The sequence below is a fragment of the Colius striatus genome, chromosome W (genome assembly GCF_028858725.1).
Source record: "Colius striatus isolate bColStr4 chromosome W, bColStr4.1.hap1, whole genome shotgun sequence".
NCBI classification, from domain to species: domain Eukaryota; kingdom Metazoa; phylum Chordata; class Aves; order Coliiformes; family Coliidae; genus Colius; species Colius striatus.
Genome location: NC_084789.1, coordinates 29,398,171 through 29,418,553, shown reverse-complemented (window position 1 = coordinate 29,418,553; position 20,383 = coordinate 29,398,171).

Genomic DNA, 20,383 nt, shown 5'->3' with positions numbered 1-20,383 from the left:
ACCACCTGTGTGTGTTTGGGGAACAGAAGCTACCACCTGTAATAATACATCATAATACAAAGGCACAAAGGAAGAGAAAGAAAGAAATATGGGTTAAATATCGTGACCCTAAAACAGGGATATGGCAGCCTCCGCCCTAAGTATTATTATGGGGACGTGGGTATTTGTGTGTTGATTCTCCCACAGGATCCATTTGGGTGCCAGCCAGGTGGACAAGAGCTGTCCTTGAAGCTGCGGAGATCAAACCATCTGACGAAAAAGGACAGGAAGAGATCGGAGAATAAATACACCCTCGTCTTGCAGAAATTGGAAGACTGGCTAACAATCAATGACTGAAGGTTATATAAAAAAAAGACAGTGAATTTAATGAATAATAATGAGATGTTTTGTTATAACCATAGCTTTTAATGTAACTATAATAGCTAACAACTTGACGCATTTTAATCAGCCTAGAGATAATATTTGGATAACCTTTGCTGGTTAGTCATCTCTTTGTCTTAGTTTGGGAGGGATTACTAATCCTAATAAAAGGTGTTTGATAGGATTGCCCGTATGGAATCTGGAGGAATTTTGTGGACTAGTACACAATAACACCTTGTGTAACAGGACTGGGCTGAACACAATTAGCGGTGCTCACGACCATTCAGATGGGAAACGTCAATGTGAGATAATTAAGTCTATCAGCCAACACTGTGTCACATTTGAACCTGCTTTCCTGTTGGAGCTATCTCCAATAACATTGACTTGTACTGCTCAGGTCCCATTGAAAAAATACATGTTGTCAGTAAAGTTATACCACTGCGTATGGGAGCTACAAGAAAGTAGGAGGGCAGATCCCATCTACAGTAATAAGTTTGTCCCCATATAGTCTATCAGTCAGCACTGTTTCACATTTGCACCTGCTTTCCAGTGGGCGCTATCTCCAATCCCACTCATTTGGACTGCTCAGCTCCCATTGAAAAAATACAGACTGTAGGTAGAAGTTATACCACTGCGTATGGGACCTACAAGAAAGCAGGAAGGCAGACCCTTCCTACAGTAGTAAGTAGGTCCCAAGGTAGTCTATCAGCCAGAAATGTGTCACATTTGCACCTGCTTTCCTTTGGGACCTGTCTCTAATCCCACTCACTTGGGCTCCTCAGCTCCCATTGAAAAAATACATGCTTTCCCTTAAGTTTTAACAGTGCATAAGGGAGGTACAAGAAAGCAGGAAGGGAGATCCCACCTACAGTAGTAGGTAGATCCACATGTAGTCTATCAGCTACCACTGGGTCACCTTTGAAACTGCTTTCCTGTTGGAGCTATCTCCAATCCCACTCACTTGGACTGATCAACTCCCATATAAAAAATACAGACTGTCGGTAGAAGTTATAGCACTGCGTATAGCAGCTACAAGACAGCCGGAAGGAAGACCCCATCTACAGTACTAAGTTTGTCCCCATGTAGTCTATAAGCCAGCACTGTGTCACATTTGTACCTCCTTTCCTGTGGGCACTATCTCCAATCCCAGTCATTTTGACTGCTCAGCCCCCATTGAAAAAATACATACTGGCGGTAGAAGTTACACCACTGCGTGTGGGAGCTACAAGAAAGCAGGAAGGCAGACCCCAACTACAGTACTAAGTAGGTCCACATTTAGTCTATCAGCTTACACTGTGTCACCTTTGAAGCTGTTTTCCTGTGGGAGCTATCTCCAATAACACTCACTTGTATTGCTCAGGTGCCATTGAAAAAATATATGCTGTAGATTTAAGTTATACCACTGCGTATGGGAGCTACAAAAAAACTGAATTGCAGACCCTAACTGCAGTGTTAAGTAGGTCCCCATGTAGTCTATCAGACAGTACTGTGTCACATTTGCAGCTGCTTTCCTGTGAGCGCTATCTCCAGTCTGTAATAGAATAGGTCATGTTCGTTAATCAAATCATGAAAGAATAGTTGTGCAAGTAACCATTTAAAGTCATTTTTAAAGTCTTTTAAAACTTTAACCGTAAAGTCTCTACAATGTGCACAGGTGCAGTTGGCTAAGGTGCTTATAGCAGGTACAATAGGTTGCGCATGAGCTGATAAGAGCCAAGAGATGAGTTCATGAGCGGGCCACTAGAGGAAGACTACTGACTTCATCCCAGTCACCACCCTACGACCACCAGGAGGCAGAAGAAGACGCCCTAGTAACAAGACCTGCACATGCGCAGAGTACACCAGGGAGCGATGCAGTGAACCTATAAGGACTGTATAAAAGGACTCTGATACGGGGGGGGGGGGGGGGGGGGTGGGGTTTGCGTGCCGTTGGTGGAACAGGGTCTCCTGGCTGCCCAGCACTGCATTGCTTATTTGCCGCTTGCTTAATAAATTTGATCTGTGAGTCATTTAAATTGGCCAGTGAACTTTTTCACACCAACTTATAACAATTTGGTGCCGTGACTCGGATACAGGTAAATTTGGTATTAGATTACCAGACTAGGGGGCGCCCCATCTGCGGATGGTCCTGGTGTGGGAAATTCCTTTGCCAAACTCTGTATTCCAAACCCCTTCTAAATTTGACAAATAAGCAAATAAACCTGCAGTACCCCAAATTTTTTGTGTACAAAGATCCGAATGAAGACTCTGGATTGAGTATTTGCGTGGTTCCGTTCGGTCGGGGTGGTTATCCTAGAGTGAGAGTGACTGAGAGGTCTCAAGGAGACCAAGTGAGTGTGGACCCTCCAGTAGTGCAGTTCCCATTGCCCGCGAGGGCGTGGGTCACGACCGAGGGGAACGGTTGTGAGAACGAGTCAAGGGCACTCTAGAAGTTGGGACAGAGGAAGAGCAAGCCCTCTGATCCCATGGGTGGCATAAGGATAGGCTGCCAGATATTCCCCCAGAAAGTCCTCTGGGGATGATGATTAAATTTTTGAATGATTCCCCCCTGTAGAAGACAAAAGAGTAAGGAAAAGATGGTACATTACTGTATGGAAGTTTGGAGTGGGGGGAAGAGTCATTAGGAAATCCCCATATTATTTGGCCCATATTTGGGTCTTTTGAGGACTGGTTATGAGCAGACCTCAATTTGTGGGTAAATGATAAGAAGACCGTTACCCAAGAAGAAATTGAATATGCGAGTCTCTGGATACCCCAACTTTCTGATAAGGTATCCTTGTTCTCTCTTAAGGAAAAGAAAGCTAAGAGTCCACCCGAAGAGGAGATTTGGTAGAGGATCCTCTGGGTGTGTCTGAGAGATTAGATCAGTTCTTAGGGCTGAATCTCTATACCTGGGATGAACTATATTATTCACAATGGAGGAAAGGGAAATGATTCGAAGAGCAGGAATGAGAATCTGGGATCAACAGCACCAGGCAGGACCAGACGCAGATGTGAAATGGCCCTTGCAAAGGCCCAATTGGAATAATCAGATGGCGGAGCACAGAGCCCATATGGCAGACCTCCGAGTCATCATTGTCCAGGGAATCAGAGAGTCTGTTCCCCGAGGACAGAATATTAACAAAGCATTCAATGAGAGACAGAGAAAAGACAAAACCCCGGCTTGAGAGATTATGTAAAAGCCTGCAACTGTACTCTGGAGTAGATCCAGCAGCTCCAGTGGGAGAGGCATTATTAAAGACCCAATTTGTGGCAAAATCATGGGTAGATATCTGAAAGAAACCAGAAAAATTAGAAGATTGGCAAGAAAAAGGGCTAGAAAGGGAAACAATAGCCCGGAGACAGGTGCATTCAACAGGGAAAAAAAAAAAAAAAAAAGGAATCAAAGGACGATGGAATGTTTTTAAGGAAGAATAGGGGGAGTCAGGGGCTCTATTTGCTGAGGACCACAAGAGTAATCGAGCCCTTGATAAAACTGAAGTTAGGTCCTCAGCGTCAGGAAGCAGAATTTTTAGTGGACTCGGGCTGAGAGATCTACGATCCAGTGATTGCCCCAGGGGTGTAAGACAAGTAGTAGGGGCAAAAGGGGAAATATTTAAAGTACCTCTTGTGAAGGAGGTACTGATAGAATCTGAAGAAGCAAAATATGCTGTAGAATCGTTTTTGTTAGTTCCGGAGGCTGATCATAATTTATTAGGGAGAGACGTAATTATAGACTTAGGAAAAACCCTGGGCTGCCGGTAAGGGTAAAGCAGTGCCCCTTTTCACAAGAAGGTAGACGAGGATTAACTAGAAATAGAAAGACCAATATCTAAAGGACTACTTGAGCCCTGTATGTCCCCTTACAATATTCCCATATTGCCAATAAAGAAATCTGATGGGACTTACAGATTAGTACATAACCTCCGGGAGATAAACAAGAGAACTATTACTAGGTTCCCTGTGGTAGCTAACCCGCACACCTTACTGAGTCAGTTGAGTACAGAGTACCAGTGGTATAGTGTGCTAGACCTTAAGGATGCCTTTTGGGCATGTTCCCTGAAAGAGGAGTGCAGGGATTATTCTGCTTTTGAATGTGAAGATCCTGACACCCATAAAAAACAACAGTTGAGATGGACTCTATTAACACAGGGATTTACAGAGTCCCCCAATCTTTTTGGACAAGCACTAGAACAGATCTTGAGAAATTATGAGTTAGGCAAAGAAGCTACTTTAGTTCAATATGTGGACGATTTATTATTAGCAGGGAGAGATGAAGAAGCTGTTAGACAGGAAAGTATTAAATTGCTTAATTTCCTGAGTTTACAAGGGTTGAAAGTGTCTAAATCTAAATTAATGTTTCCCGAAGAAAAGGTAAAATATTTTGGGACACTACTTTATAAAGGGAAGTAAGAAACTTGATCCAGATCGAGTAAATGGGATACTGTCTCTACAAGCTCCAAAGAGTAAGAGACAAGTTAGACAGCTTTTAGGTCTGTTGGATATTGCAGACAATGGATTGAAAATTTTATTAAGAAGGTAAAATTTTTGTAGGAGAAATTAGCTCGAGATGGATTAGTTAAATGGCCCAAAGAAGATAAAAGAGACTTTGAGAATTTAAAAGTGGATTTGATTAATGCTCCTCTGCCTAGCCTGCCTGATGTTAGAAAACCTTTTATTTGTTACCTTTGAAAGGGAGTTAAAGGTGATAACTGATGCTAGGCTCTTAAAATATGAAGGTATATTAATCCCCTCTCCGAAATTAGAAATAGAAACCACCAGTATTAGGAGCCAATACCCCATGGTATCCCCAAAGTTCCGGAAGAGTGGATAGAATGAATGGAGAAATTAAGAAACAGCTAATGAAATTAATGTTGGAAACAGAAATGTCCTGGATTAAATGTTTACCCTTAGCTTTGTTACAGACACGGGGACTTCTCTGTTTGAAATGTTGTAAAAAGGGAATGGTGGTACAGAGACCACCCTTCGATATTGCTATCCACACGGTTAATCCTGGGGACAAAATCTTGATAAAAACCTGGAAAGAATCATCTTTAACCCCCCGATGGGAGGTTCCTTTTCTTGTCTTATTTAAGGACCAATTTCCCAGGATCAGTGGGAAGCTGAAGAGGTCCCAGGAGAACTGAAACTTCAGCTGCATAAAAAGTGACATGTTAACTGAGGAGTGGAGTGTAGGGATTTCCTTTTTGTAAAATATTAGAGTTTAATGTTTACATTGTGATCGTCAGAAAGGTGTAAGATAATCGGTGGGACTGTAATACCTATTTTAAAGTAACAGATTGTGGAATAGAAATACCTTAGAAGTACAGAACAATCTGGGTCCAGTGGGGAATGTAATTTAAGTTTATAAAAGGGTGCTTTATACATAGAAGGCCCGGAGAACCAAGACCTGGATGTGAAAGCCAGTGTTTCAGGCACCCCGTGGGCAAGAGGCCTATAAGGAGACGGAGAATACCCCTGAAGATTACGACTGCTGCCGAGAAAATCATAAACCTCACTGCTCTAAGCAGCAGAGTAGGTGAAGGAGGCAGAGGCGTACTGGGAGTGGGATACAGAGTCTCTCAAAGCCTCAAACTGGGAATCCTAAGATCCCAAGCCTACCTCTAAGAAGGGCAAAAGCGTTGCACCTAAAAGAATGTGGGGTGAAAAACTAAAAAGGAAAGTACCATTTTATTTGATAAAGGCCCCACCATCCGGGGATGGTATGTTGTTATCTGGCTGATGGAGTGGTTAACTATCCTGCTGCTGTCTATGTTATAGCATGAACCCCCCATTTTATGAGGCAATCGGACTGAATCAATCAGACCTGTGAACAGCTCAAAGTGGGTTTGTTCGAAAATCAGTGTAACCCCATGCCTCTTTAAAGGTATTTAATGTCAGCAGTGAATATTGTATTCAGGTAACCGTTGTTCCATGCATTTTATAATCACCCTGAAGAGTTTGTCTATAATCATTGGAATATCAGCCCTAACTATAGCTACCTTGATGGCAATTGGGGAAGCAGAAGCAGGTACAGGGATTACATCTCTAGTGCAGCAGAACCAGAAATTCCAAGCTTTCAGAAGTAGCTTTACAAAATTGCCGGGAGTTGGATCTGCTGTTTTTACAACAAGCGGGACTGTGATCAGCCCTAGGGGAAGAATGCTGTTTTTATGCAGATCATACCGGTATAGTGAGAGACATGATGACAAAATTACAGGAGGACTTAGAGAAACGAAAACAAGAAAGGGAACCGCAATGAGTTTGGTATAAGTCATGGTTCAACTATTCCCCTTGGCTCACAAGACGTTATTGTCAGCTATAGCTGGGCCTGTCATTCTAAAGGTATTAGTGCTGATGACTGGGCCTTGTGTATTCAATAAGGTAATGGAGATTGTAAAAACCAGGCAAGAAGCAGCCCACTTTATGCTGGTTATGAAGCAATACAAGCAGCCAATGGAGAGGATGAAATAAGTGAAACACATGTTTTAGAAATGGCTAAAGATGTTCTTAGATTTGATGAACAACATGAGGAAAACAAAAGGGGGGATTGTAATGGAAGAGGTCATGTTCGTTAATCAAATCATGAAAGAATAGTTGTGCAAGGAACCATTTAAAGTCATTTTAAAAGTCTTGTAAAACTTTAACCGTAAAGTCTTTACAATGTGCACAGGTGCAGTTGGCTAAGGTGCTTATGGGAGGTATAATAGGTTGTACATGAGCTGATAAGTGCCAAGAGAAGAGTTCATGAGCGGGTCACTAGAGGAAGACTACCGACTTCATCCAAGCGACCACCCTACGACCACCAGGAGGAAGAAGACGACCCCCTAGTAACAAGACGGGCACATGCGCAGAGTACACCAGGGAGCGATACACCCGACCGATAAGGACTGTATAAAAGGACTGTGATACGGGGGGGGGGGGGTCACACATCGTTGGTGGAGCAGAGTCTCCCGGCTGCCCATAGCTGCTTTGCTTATTTGCCGCTTGCTTAATAAACTTGATCTGTGAGTCATTTAAATTGGCTAGTGAACTTTATCACAGAAACTTATAACAGGGGTACACTTACTACTGTAGCTGGGATCTGCCTTCCTGCTTTTTTGTAGATCTCATATGCAGTGGTATAACTTAACTGACAGCATGTATTTTTTCAATGGGCGTTGAGCAGTCCAAGTGATTGGGATTGGAGAAAGCTCCCACAGGAAAGCAGCTTCAAAGGTGACACAGTGCTGGCTGATAGACTACATGGGGACCTACTTACTACTGTAGATGGGGTCTGCCTTCCTGCTTTCTTGTAGCTCCCATACGAAGTAGTATAAGTTCAACCAACAGTCTGTATTTTTTCAATGGGAGCTGAGCAGTCCAAGTGAGTGGGATTGAAGATAGCGTCCACAGGAAAGCAGCTGCAAATGTGACACAGTGCTGGCTGAGAGACTACATAGGGACCTACTTACTACTATAGGTGGGATCTCCCTGCTTTCTTGTACCTCCCATAGGCTGTGCTATAACTTCTACGACCAACAAGTCTTTTTTCAATGGGAGTTGAGCAGTCCAAGTGAATGGAATTGGATATAGCTCCCACAGGAAAGAAGCTGCAAATGTGACACAGCGCTGGCGGATAGACTACATGAACACCTACTTACTACTGTAGGTGGGCTCTGCCTTCCTGCTTTCTTGTAGCTGCTATACGCAGTGCTATTACTTATCAGAAAGCATGTATTTTTTCAATGGGCGTTGAGCAGTCCAAGTGATTGGGATTGGAGAAAACTCCAAAAGGAAAGCAGCTTCAAAGGTGAAACAGTGCTGGCTGATACACTTCATGGGGATCTACTTACTACAGTAGGTGGGGTCTGCCTTCCTGCTTTCTTGTAGCTCCCATATGCAGTGCTATAACTTAACGGAAAGCATATATTTTTTCACTGGGAGCTGAGCAGTCCAAGTGAGTGTGATTGGAGATAGCTCCAAAAGGAAAGCAGCTGCAGATTTGACACAGTGCTGGCTGATAGACTACTTGGTGATCTACTTACTACTGTAATTAGGTCTGCCTTCCTGCTTTCTTGTATCTCCCATACGCAGTGGTATAACTTCTACTATTTGTCTGTATTTTTTCAAAGGAAACTGAGCAGGCCAAGTGCGTGGGATTGGAGATAAATCCCATAGGAAAGAAACTGCAACAGTGGCACAGTGCTAGCTAATAGACTACAATGAGACTTACGCAATAATGTAGGTGGGGTCTGCCTTCCTGCTTCCTTGTAGCTCCCATACGCAGTGGTATAACTTCTAGAGACAGTCTATATTTTTTATATGGGTGTTGAGCAATCCAAGTGAGTGGGATTGGAGATAGCTCCCGCAGGAAAACAGATGCAAATGTGACACAGTGTTGGGTGATAGACTACATGGTTACAAAATTAGTACTGTAGCTGGGGTCTGCCTTTCTGCTATCTTGTAGTTCCCATAATCAGTGGTATAAATTAACCAACAGTAAATATTTTTTCAATGGGCGTTGAGCAGTCCAAGTGACTGGGATTGGAGATAGCTCCCACAGAAAAGCAGTTGCAAATGTGACAAAGTGCTGGCTGATACACTACATGGGGACCTACTGAACGCTGTAATTCGGGTCTACCTTCCTGCTTCTTTGTTGCTCCCATACGCAGTGGTATAATTTATCTGACAGCATATATTTTTTCAATGGGAGCTGAGCAGTCCATGTGAGTGGAAGTGGATATAGCTCCACAGGAAAGAAGCTGCAAATGTGACACAGTGCTGGCTGATAGACTACATGGGGTCCTACTAATACAGTACTAATACAGTAGGTGGGGTCTACCTTCCTGCTTTTTTGTTCCTCCCATACGCAGTGTTATAATTTATCTGACAGCATATATGTTTTCAATGGGAGCTGAGCAGTCCAAGTGAGTGGGATTGGAGATAGCTCCCACAGGAAAGCAGATGCAAATGTGACACAGTGCTGGGTGATAGACTACATGGGAACCTACTTACTACTGTAGGTCGGGTCTACATTCCTGCTTTCTTGTAGCTCCGCTAGGCAGTGGTATAATGCTGAAGACGACGGGAGACAAGCCCACCCTGGAGTGCAACAAGTCTCAACTTTATTTGCAAAGATACAACTCTTTTATAGATACAGTAATCAGGCTCATTCATATAGCTAAAGCTAAGATCATCATTAGTTCCCAGTTAGATGCAAACCTCGACCTTGTTTCAACATACTCCTGATACTTGTGGCTGCTTAACCCAAACTAAGCTCCTGTTTTCTAATCCTGTTATCATAAAACTCTCTTGCTCTCACGTCCTTGAGCAGGAGTCCAATATCTTACCGCTTAATGCTCACTGCCTAACCAGCTGTATTCAGTCATGTCCTCTTTTCTTTAGCCAATTCTCCACAAAACTCCCCACAGTATAACTTAAACGACAGCGTATATTTTTTCAATGGGAGCTGAGCAGTGCAAGAGAGTGGGATTGTAGATAGCTCCCACAGGAAAGCAGCTGCAAATGTGACACAGTGTTGCCTGATAAACTACATGGGGACCTACTTACTACTGTAGGTGGATTCTGTCTTCCTGCTTTCTTGTAGCTCCCCTAAGCAGTGGTATAACTTCTACCGACAGTCTGTATTTTTTCAATGGGAGTTGAGCAGTCTAAGTGAGTGGGATTGGAGATACCTCTCGTGGGATAGCAGCTGTAAATGTGACACAGTGATGACTGGTAGAGTTTATGGGGACCTACTTACTACTGTAGATGGGGTCTGCGTACCTGTTTTTTTTGTAGCTGTCATACACAGTGGTATAACTTAACCGACAGTCTGTATTTTTTCAATGGGAGTTGAGCAGTCCAAGTGAGTGTTATTGGAGATAGCTCCCACAGGAAAGCAAAAGAAAATGGGGGAAATGTGGGGAGTTTTGTGGAGACTTGGCAAGAGGAAAGAGGACATGATAGAATCCAGGCAGTGAGCATTAAGCGGTAAGATATTGGACTCCTGCTAAACGACATGAGAGCAAGAGAGTTACATGATAACAGGATGAGAAAACAATAGCTGAGTTTCGGTTCAGCTATCTATAAAAGAGCTGTATCTTTGCAAATAAAGTTGAGATTTGTTGCACTACAGGGTGGGCTTTTCTCCCGTCGTGTTCAGCATTATACCACTGAAACCACAGGGAAACTACAAGAAAGCAGGAAGGTAGACCACACCTACAGTAGTAAGTAGGTCCCCATGTAGTCTTTCAGCCAGCACTGTGTCACATTTGCAGCTGCTTTCCTGTGAAAGCTATGTCGCATCCCACTCACTTGGACTGCTCAACTCCCATAGAAAAAATACAGAATGTCGTTTAAGTTATACCACTGCATATGGGAGCTACAAAAAAGCAGGAAGGAAGACATCATCTAAAGTAGTAAGTAAGTTCCCATGTAGTCTATTACCCAGCACTGTGTCAAACTTGCAGCTTCGTTCCTGTGGGAGCTATCTCCAATACCACTCACTTGGACTGCTCAACTCCCATTGAAAAAATATAGACTGTCGGTTAAGTTATACCACTGCGTATGGGAGCTACAAGAAAGCAGGAAGTCAGACCCCATCTACAGCAGTAAGTAGGCCCCCATGTAGTCTATCAGCCAGCACTGTGTCACATTTGCAGCTGCTTTCCTGTAGGAGCTATCTCCAATCCCACGCTCTTGGCCTCGTCAGCTTCCTTTAAAAATACATTCTGTCAGTAGAAGTTATACCACTGCGTATGGGAGCTACAAGAAAGCAGGAAGGCAGACCCCACCTACAGTAGTAAGTAGGTCCCATGTACTCTATCAGCCAGCACTGTGTCACATTTGCAGGTGCTTTCCTGTGGGAGCTATCTCCAATCCTACTCACTCGGACTGCTCAACTTCCATTAAAAAATTATTTAATGTCGGTTAAGTTATATCACTGCGTATGTGAGCTACAAGAAAGCAGGAAGGCAGACCCCACATACAGTAGTACGTAGATCCCCATGTAGTCTATCAGTCAGCACTTTGTCAGATTTTCAGCTGCTTTCCTGTGGGAGCTATCTCCAATAACACTCACTTGTACTGCTCAGGTCCCATTGAAAAAATATATGCTGTCGCATAAGTTATACTGTGGGGAGTTTTTTTTGGAGTCTTGGTTAGAGGAAAGAGGACATGATACAATACAGCTGGTTAGGCAGTGAGCATTAAACGATAAGATATTGGACTCCTGCTCAAGGACGTGAGAGCAAGAGAGTTGAATGATAACAGGATGAGAAAACAGGAGCTTAGTTTGGGTTAAGCAGCCACAAGTATCTGGAGTATGTTGAAACAAGGGCAAGGTTTGCATTTAACTGGGAACCAATGATGACCTTAGCTTTTGCAATATGTATGAGACTGATTATTTTATCTATAAAACAGTTGTTTCTTTGCAAATAAAGTTGAGACATTTTTCACTACAGGGTGGGCTTTTCTCCCGTCATTTTCAGCAAATGGTGACCCCGACGTGATACACGAAGGACGTGATATACCGACTGGGCGGCACGGGGGAGCGACGAAGGGGTTCGGGTCCTATGCGGCAAGGACGGCAATAAGCGTGAAAATTGGGAACACGCCGTGCCCTGGGTGACCGTATAGACGAGCCCGGCTGATACGTGCCGCCGGACCTTGAAGGGCTGCAACAGCACACTGACAAATAGGTATAAAAAGGCAAGCAGCATATGATTTATTTACTGCATTCTCTCAGAAGTGGCAGATAAAGGGTATAGATCTGCAAAAAGATCTACCAGGGTTGTCAGCTTATGGGTATGCTAAGGGAGTGTTTCAGAATCCACATACAGTGGATTAGGGAAAAAAAATTAGGGAAGCTTTGGAGGATAGTGCACAATGAGTTGTTGCAACATCAGGCAGAAAAGAAGGCTGCTGAGCACGCATCAGCAGCACAGAGTAAGAATAAAAACGATGAGCGTGACTGGTTCCAATCCACCCCGCTGGCTCCTACCGTCACAAAATAATGCTCCACCCACCACGCGTGTAGAGCGGTCAGCACCAGGAGAAGCGCCGGGAGAGGCACCGACAGTAGTGCCGAGAGTAGCGCCGGGAGAGGTGCCAGGACCAGTGCCGGGAGAGACGCCGAGAGCAGCGCCAGGAGCAACTTCGAGAGTAGTGCCGGGAGCGGCGCTGAGGCGGATGATACTGAGAAAATAGAAAAGTCAGCCACCCCACCATCCGCCAAAGTTGACGCCTGACGGAAATGGAGGCGGGACAAAGGGGAAAAGTCAGCCGCCTCGTTGGCCACCGAAGATGAGTGATCTACGTGGAGGGGTGTCAGAAATGAGAGCTAGAAGACGGAGTCTGGTGAGGAGATGGGGGGTGGTGCGGCTACGCGGAGTAAAGAAAAAAGTTCTCCTCTACACAAGAGTTTTCACAAATTCAGAGATGCGAAGGGGCTTCGGAGCAGAGCCCCCGCGGGAGAGCTGCTTCCCATTTGAGCCCAGTCCGCCGAGTTACCCCTGGGATGACTTGAAGGGGAATGTCGAGCAGGCAGATTCGGCCGGGGGTGCAGCGCAGGATGATCAGAGGAGAGTGGGGGAGCGCGACCCCATGTTAGACTGGGCACCATCGGGCACGAGAGGAAAGAAAAAGAAAACACGGGAGAGAGTAATACCGACTGCGCCGCTGGTGCCGGGGACGGCACAGAGTGAGCCAGACTCCCCTGGCTCCTTCCATCCTCAGCCGTCGCCGCCACAGCACAGCCACTTCCCGCGCCCGGTCAGTGTCTCCAGAGTCCCACCCCACACACACCGCGAGCCGACACGGCCGGCCGTAGCCCTCACAGACCGCTGGGCTCGTCCTTTCCATCCTCAATCCCTCGCCTCAAAGAGTGTAAAAACTGTTGGTCATGATGTTATGCATTTTGCTGTAAATGTGATGATGAAGAGTGGTTTTCTTACAGTAGAAACTTTCTACAATGGTTTAGGTGTCAGGAATGGAACTTGGAAGAACAGAACATTTTGGCATTGAGAAGTCAGTGACACAGTAAAAAAGAAAGAAAAAAGTGTTAAAAATGTTTATAAAATGTGATTTATGTTTTAGACTCATTGGTGAAGGATTGGTTTTTTTTGATCAGGAGTAAAAAAAAAAAAATGGATTTTGTCATACTATGGATGCTTCAAATGATTGTGGTGAACGGTTTTAGGCAATTTCAACAACCCAAGCAAAACATGTGGCTTACACTGGCCAAAGCAATCAACCAGTCTACCATATGTTTATCAATGGCCACTCCAGATAATCCTTTTTCTACCTGTTTGGTGGGAGTTCCATCAGATGTGGCACAATGGCCTGTACCAAATGTATTAAAACCAAATCCCTTAGTTAAGGTTAATGCCAAAGTTGACAGCTGGGATTTGATTGATTTGATATTGATTGCCAATAATGATAACAGAGCCACAGGAGTTAGAATTATTGGGATCTATAAAGATGGATTTTTTTGTTATGTTTAATTTTACCAGCAATACCAAAACATTTGGGACAGAATGTGTATCCCATCCTGGGTGTGTATAAGAACACAACATCTTGGTGGAATTATACTTCACCAAAAAGATCCAGGTCTAGTCTTGTGCCTGTACAGTTACCAAAGGGAATTTTTCTGATCTGTGGGGACAAGGCATGGCCTGGAATACCCTCGAGATTACAAAGGGGACCATGCAGTTTGAGACAACTGACGATCTTGATGCCTAATCACACAATGATTTAGAAACATCATTGTCCAAAACAGTTTGTGGTCTCCCTCAGCAATAATAGCAACTAGTATATTTGCTCCAGGTGTAGGAGTATCTGCTTTATTAACTCAACTATGCATATTAGGATACTGGCCTAGCAAACAAAGTAACCAAACCTCAATGACATTAGAAGACTTGATTAGTAATGTAAGTAGTATTAGCCATACAACTTTGCAACATAGACCTGCTAAGGATTTTACCTTTAGCACAAGTATAATAACTTTGTTTGTCAGCTGTGGGTTTTTTTTCAGTTATAAGAAGCTGCTTACCAGGCATGAGTTGCGAAACTAATGTGCAGATTGTCCTTGAGCTGCTCTCGACTGTGAGAAACGAAGAAGCAAAAATGCATACGAGATAGCAGCTTCGGGCAGGGAGGAGGATGAGGCAGCGTGTGAAACTGCAAGGCTTGTCACAGAAAACTACAGCTGGCTTTTAGAGAAAGGACCAATTAGAAGTACTATAAACACGCTAGCTTTGCTACTGATTATGGAGGTCTGATGCTTGTTAGTAAAATTTGAGTTATTAAAATCAGTGGAGCAGACTGCCCACAGGGGTCATGGACATACCAGCTATCTCGATGCATTGAGCCACGGTATCCCTCACACTAGCCAGGCGATCGTTAAATGCGCTCACAGCTCAACTGTCTTAGGGAGTGGGAGAGCATGGGGCGTAGAAGATATAACGATCTACTGAGTCTCTCTTGCAGATTGACTTGTTTCTCGGAGTGCTCGCCGTGATGCAGATCAAGATGGAGTCACTCAACTATTGGCAGGATTGAACAGTGAAGTGGAACACGACCAGCACCTGATCATATCTTCCTGCAATTCACTCAGCTAGCATATGTGCTGGGCAGACACGTTATTTATCAGCCCGTGCCACAGGACACTGGAGTCATCAAGCATAGGGAGCGGGAGATGTGGTAGGCGTCCGGAAGATCTCGGGTTGTAACGTGAGAGGTGGAAGGTACAGAAGAGGTGGGCACGGGGTGGAGTGAGAGGAGGTACTGGTGGTGGCAGATGTGAGCACATGGTGTAAAAAAGGGGTTGAAGTTTGGCAGATGGATGTCACTCATGTGGCAGACTTTGGAAGACTAAAATATGTGCATGTAACCATAGACACATGGAGCAAATTTGTTTGGGCAACAGCACAGACAGGGGAGAGAGCCATACATGTGGAGCGTCATTTATATAGTTGTTTTGCAACAATGGGAATTCCTCAGAAAATAAAGACAGACAATGGGCCGTCCTATATAAGTAGAAGCATAGAACAGTTTATGAGGCAATGGGGAGGTAAACATGTAGCAGGGATTCCCCATTCCCCCACAGGACAGGCCATAATAGAAAGAGCTAATGGGACTCTAAAAAGATATCTTGGTAAATATGGGGATGTGAAAGACCCACATATGAAATTGTTAAAGGCCTTATTTGTTATTTGGTATTTGTTACACCTGTGTGTATTTGGGGAACAGAAGCTACCACCTGTAACAATACATCGTAATCCAAAGGCACAAAGGAAGAGAAAGAAAGAAATATGGGTTAAATATCGTGACCCTAAAACTTCAGTTTTATCAAGGGCTCGATTACTCTTGTGGTCCTCAGCAAATAGAGCCCCTGACTCCCCCTATTCTTCCTTAAAAACATTCCGTCGTCCTTTGATTCTTTTTTTTTTTTTTTCCTGTTGAATGCACCTGTCTCTAAGGCTTTTGTTTCCCTTTCTAGCCCTTTTTCTTGCCAGTCTTCTAATTTTTCTAGTTTCTTTCAGATTTCTACCCATGATTTTGCCACAAACTGGGTCTTTAATAATGCCTGTCCCACTGGAGCTGCTGGATGTACTCAAGAGTACAGTTGCAGGCTTTTACATAATCTCTCAAGCCAATCAGTCGGGGTTTTGTCTTTTCTCTGTCTCTCATTGAATGCTTTGTTAATATTCTGTCCTCGGGGAACAGACTCTGATTCCCTGCACAATGATGGCTCGTAGGTCTGCCATATGGGCTCTGTGCTCCGCCATCTGATTATTCCAATTGGGCCTTTGCAAGGGCCATTTCACATCTGCGTCTGGTCCTGCCTGGTGCTGTTGATCCCAGATTCTCATTCCTGCTCTTCGAATCATTTCCCTTTCCTCCATTGTGAATAATATAGTACATCCCAGGTATAGAGATTCAGCCCTAAGAACTGATCTAATCTCTCAGACACACCCAGAGGATCCTCTACCAAATCTCCTCTTCGGGTGGGCACTTAGCTTTCTTTTCCTTAAGAGCAAACTAGGATACCTTATCAGAAGGTTGGGGCATCCAGAGACTCGCATATTCAATTTCTTCTTGAGTAACGTTCTTCTTATCATTTACCCACAAATTGAGGTCTACTCATAACCAGTCCTCAAAAGACCCAAATATAGGCCAAATAATATGGGGATTTCCTAATGACTCTTCCCCCCCACCCCAAACTTTCATAGAGTAATGTACCATCTTTTCCTTACTCTTTTGTCTTCTACAGGGGGGAATCATTCCAAAATTTAATCATCATCCCCAGAGGACTTTCTGGGGGAATATCTGGCAGCCTATCCTTATGCCACCCATGGGATCAGAGGGCTTGCTCTTCCTCTGTCCCAACTTCTAGAGTGCCCTTGACTCGTTCTCACAATCGTTCCCCTCGGTCGTGACCCACGCCCTCGCGGGCAATGGGAACTGCACTACTGGAGGGTCCGCACTCACTTGGTCTCCTTGAGACCTCTCAGTCACTCGCACTCTAGGATAACATCCCCGACCGAACGGAACCACGCAAATACTTACTCAGTCCAGAGTCTTCGTTCGGATCTTCGTGCACAAAAATTATGGCATACTGCAGGTTTATTTGCTTATTTTCCAAATTTAGAAGGGGTTCGGAATACAGAGTTTGGCAGAGGAATTTCCCACACCAGGGCCGTCTGCAGATGGGGCGCCCCCCTAGTCTGGGAATCCAATAACAAATTTACCTGTATCCGAGTCACGGTACCAAATTGTTATAAGTTGCTGTGAAAAAGTTCACAGGCCAATTTAAATGAGTCACAGATCAAATTTATTAAGCAAGCGGCAAATAAGCAAAGCAGAGCTGGGCGGCCAGCAGACCCTGCTCCACCAACGGCGCACCACCCCCCCCGCCCCCCCACCCCGTATCAGAGTCCTTTTATACAGTCCTTATAGGTCGAGTGCATCGCTCCCTGGTGTACTCTGCGCATGTGCCCATCTTGTTACTAGGGGGTCTTCTTCTGCCTCCTGGTGGTCATAGGGTGGTTACTGGGATGAAGTAAGTAGTCTTCCTCTAGTGGCCCGCTCATGAACTCATCTCTTGGCCCTTATCAGCTCATGCGCAAGCTATTATACCTGCTAAAAGCACCTTTGCAACTGCACCTGAGCACATTGCAGAGACTTTACGGTTAAAGTTTTAAACAACTTTTGCAATGACTTTAAATGGTTCCTTGCACAACTATTCTTTCATGATTTAATTAACAAACATGACCTATTCCATTACAGACTGTAGATAGCGCTCACAGGAAAGCAGCTGCAAATGTGACACAGTGCTGGCTGATAGAGTACATGGGGACCGACTTAATACTGTACGTGGAGTCTGCCTTCCTGCTTTCTTGTAGCTCCCATACACAGTGGTATAACTTCTACCGACAGTCTGTATTTTTTTATTGGCAGTTTAGCAGTCCAAGTGAGTAGGATTGGAGATAGCTCCCACAGGAAAGCAGGTGCAAATGTGAGAGAGTGCTGACTGATAGACTACATGGGGACCTACTTACTAATGTAGGTTGGGTCTGCCTTCCTGCTTTCTTGTGTCGTCCATACGCAGTGGTATAACTTCTACCGACAGTCTGTATTTTTAAACTGAGAGATGAGCGGTGCACGTGTGTGGGACTGGAGATAGGTTTCACAGGAAAGCAGCTGCAAATGTGACACAGTGCTTGCTGATAGACTAAATGGGGACCTACTTAACACTTTTTTTGGGATCTGCCTTCCAACTTTTTGGTAGCTCCCATAAGCAGTGGTTTAACTTAACCGACAGCATATATTTTTCCAATGGCAATTGAGCAGTCCAAGTGACTGGGACTGCAGATAGCACGGAAGGAAAGCAGCTGCAAATGTGACATAGTGCTGGCTGATAGACTACATGTGGACCTAGTTACTAATGTAGCTGGGGTCTGCCTTCCTGCTTTCTTGTAGCCCCGATACGCAGTGTTATAACTTCTATTGATAATCTGTATTTTTTTAATGGGAGTTGAGAAGTACAAGTTAGTGGGATTGGAGATAGCGCCCATAGGAAAGCAGCTGAAAATGTGACACAATGCTGACTGAGGGACTACATGGGGACCTACTTTGTACGATAGGTGGGGTCTGCCTTCCTCCTTTCTCGTGGCTCCCATACGCTGTGGTATAACTTAACCTACAGCATATATTTTTTCAATGGGAACTGAGCAATCCAAGTGAGTGGGATTGGAGGTAGCTCCCACAGGAAAGCAGGTGCAAATGTGACAAAGTGCTGGCTGATAGAATACATTTGGACTTACTTACTACTGTAGGTGGGGTCTTCCTTCCTGCTTTCTTGTAGCTCCCATACACAGTGATATAACATCTACCGATGGTCTGTATTTTTTCAATGGGACCTGAGCAGTACAAGTGAGTGTTATTGGAGATAGCTCCCGCAGGAAAGCAGCTGAAAATGTGACAGAGTCTGGCTGATAGACTACATGGGGACCTACTTACTACAGTAGGTGGGGTCTGCGTACCTGTTTTTTTGTAATTCTCATACGCAGTGGTACAACTTAACGGACAGCATATATTTTTTCAATGAAAGTTTAGCAGTCCAAGTGATTGGGATTGGAGATAGCGCCCACAGGAAAACAGCTGGAAATGTGACACAGTTCTGGCTGATAGACTACATGGGGACCTAATTTACTACTGTAGTTGGGGTCTGCCTTCCTGCTTTCTTGTAGCTCCAATACGCAGTGGTATAACTTCTACCTACAGCCTATATTTTTTCAATTGGAGTTGAGCAGTCGGAAGTTGTGTTCTGCCTGCTCCTTTCTTGTAGCTCACATACTCAGTGGTATAAGGAAAGCATGTATTTTTTCAATGGGAATTGGATTGAAGATAGCTCCCACAGGAAAGCAGCTGCAAATGTGACACAGTGCTGGCTGATAGACTACATGGGGATCTACTTCACACTATAGTTGGGGCTGCCTTTCTTCTTTCTTGTAGCTCCTATACACAGTGGTATAACTTAACCAAGAGCATATATTTTTTCAATGGGAGTTGAGCATTCCAAGTGGATTGGAAAAAGCTACTATAGGAATGCAGCTGCACATGTGACACAGTGCTGGCTGACAGACTACATTGGGGCCTACTTACTCCTTTAGGTGGGGTCTGCCTTCCAGCTTTTTTGTAGCTCCCATACGCACTGGTATAACTTAACCAACAGCATAAATTTTTTCGATGGGAGTTGAGCAGTCCAAGTGCATGGGATTGAAGATAGCTCCCACAGGAAAGCAGCTCCAAATGTTACACAGTGCTGGCTGAAAGACTACATGGGGACCAACCTAGTACTGTAGATGGGGTCTGCCTTGCTGCTTTTTGTAGCTCCCATACGCAGTGGTATAACTTCGACCGACACTATATTTTTTAAATGGCAGTTGGGCGCTCCAAGTGAGTTGAATTGGAGATAGCTCAACTGCTGTAGTAAGTAGGTCAGTCTGTATTTTTAAAGGGAGCTGACAATGCCAAGAGCTTGGGATTGCTGATACCTCCCACAGGAAAGCAGCTGAAAATGTGACATAGTGCTTACTGAGAGAGTACTTTGGGACCTAATTACTACAGTCGGTGGGGTCTGCGTACCTCTTTTTTTGTAATTCTCATACGCAGTGATATAACTTAACCGACATCATATATTTTTTCAATGGGCATTGAGCAGTTTATGTGATTGGGATTGGAGATAGCGCCCACAGGAAAGCAGCTGCAAATGTGACACATTGCTGCTGTTAGACTACATGGGGACCTAATTTACTACTGTAGTTGGGGTCTGCCTTCCTGCTTTCTTGTACCTCCCCTACGCAGTGGTATAATGCTGAAGACGACGGGAGACAAGCCCACCCTGTAGTGCAACAAGTCTCAACTTTATTTGCAAAGATACAGCTCTTTTATAGATATAATAATCAGGCTCATACATATTGCAAAAGCTAAGATCGTCATTGGTTCCCAGTTAGATGCAAACCTCACCCTCGTTTCAACATACTCCAGATACTTG